Here is a 1,807-nt window from a genome sequence, read left to right on the forward strand (position 1 = left end):
CATTCTTCTACTTCATTCCATTTTTACTACACTCAATCAAGCTTCTTTTGGCTTCTTTCTCATTCTTTCTCGATTTCCTTCATTATTGCTTCAATACATTTAAACAAGCTTCCTTTGTTCATTTCATTTAGTTCATTCTGTCTTCAATACATTCAAACTAACATCGTAATTTCTTCCATTCTAGCTTCAAATCAAACTTTAGCTTATTCCTTTTTCATTTTTAATTTACTTCATTCTAGCTTCATTACTTTTAAACAATTCCTTTAGCTTATTCAACCTTGATTTCCTTCCTTCTATACTACATTCAAACAAGCTTCCTTTAGCTTCTTTTTCTTCATTTGATTTCCTTCATTCTAGCTTCAATAAATTTAAAAAAGCTTCCTTTAGCTTTTTCCTTCTTCTTTTACTTCATTCCAGCTTTACTACACTCAAGCAAGCTTCCATTAGCTTCTTTCTCTTATTCTTTCTCGATTTCCTTCATTATTGCTTCAATACATTTAAACAAGCTTCCTTTAATTTATTCATTTCATTGAAATTCTATCTTCAATACACCCAAACTAACCTTTCCTTCTTTAATACTTTCATTCTAGCTTCAAAAAAATCTTCCTTTAGCTTATTTCTTTTTCTAGTTCATTCTTGCTTCAATTCACAAAGCTTCCTTTAGCTTCTTTCTCTTATTCTTTCTCGATTTCCTTCATTATTTCTTCAATACATTTAAAGAAATATCCTTTAGTTTGTTCATTCTTTTTTGACTTCATTCCAGCTTTACTACACTCAAACAAGCCTCCTTTAGCTTCTTTCTTATTCTTTCTCGATTTCCTTCATTATTGCTACAATGCATTTAAAAAAGCTTCCTTTAGTTTGTTCACTTCATTTACTTCATTCTATCTTCAATACATTCAAACTTTCTTCTTAAATTCTTTCATTCTAGCTTCAAAACAATCTTCCTTTAGCTTATTCCTCTTTTTCATTTTTAATTTCATTCAAGCTTCAATACACATACAAGATTCCTTTCGCTTTTCTCTTGTTCATCCTTCATTTACTTTATTCTAGCTTCATTATTTTTAAACAATTCCTTTCGCTTATTCATTCTTGATTTCCTTCATTCTAGCTTCAATACATTTAAACAGGCTTCCTTTAGTTTGTTCATTTCATTCACTTCATTCTATCTTCAATACATTCAAACTTTTTTCTTCTTAAATTCTTTCATTCTAGCTTCAAAACAATCTTCCTTTAGCTACTTCCTCTTTTTCATTTTTAATTTACTTCATTCTTGCTTCAATACACTCAAACAAACTTCCTTTAGCTTTTCTCTTGTTCATCCTTCATTTCCTTCATTCTTGCTTCATTGCATTTAAACAATTCCTTTAGCTTATTCATTCTTGAGTTCCTTCATTCTAGCCTCTACTACACTCAAACAAGCTTCCTTTAGTTTGTTCATTCTTCTTTTACTTCATTCCTGCTTTACTGCACTCAAAAACCTTCCTTTAGCTTCTTTCTCTTGTTTTCTTGATTTCCTTCATTCTAGCTCCAATACATTTAAACAAGCTTCCTTTAGCTTGTTCATTCTTCTTTTACTTCATTCCAGCTTTACAACACTCAAACAAGCTTCCTTTCGCTTCTTTCTTATTCTTTCTCGATTTTCTTCATTCTAGCTTCAATACATTTAAACAAGCGTCCTTTGTTCTTCATTTAAATTCTATCTTCAATACACTCAAACTAACATCTCATTCTTTCATTCTAGCTTCAAAACAATCTTCCTTTAGCTTATTCCTCTTTTCATTTTTAATTTACATCATTCTAGCTT

General features: G+C 30.0%; 1 long non-coding RNA gene across 1 annotated transcript in view; it reads right to left on the reverse strand.

The window, feature by feature from the left end:
* Positions 1-210: 210 nt before the first annotated feature.
* LOC144585616 (uncharacterized) overlaps positions 211-1,807 on the reverse strand; it is a 6,509-nt gene continuing 4,912 nt past the window's right edge. Inside the window, exon 2 of the long non-coding RNA XR_013540126.1 lies at positions 211-1,807. This exon is cut by the window's right edge and continues 1,360 nt beyond it. This is a non-coding gene — a long non-coding RNA (uncharacterized LOC144585616).

The sequence above is a fragment of the Pogona vitticeps genome, unplaced genomic scaffold (assembly GCF_051106095.1).
Source record: "Pogona vitticeps strain Pit_001003342236 unplaced genomic scaffold, PviZW2.1 scaffold_60, whole genome shotgun sequence".
NCBI classification, from domain to species: Eukaryota; Metazoa; Chordata; class Lepidosauria; order Squamata; family Agamidae; genus Pogona; species Pogona vitticeps.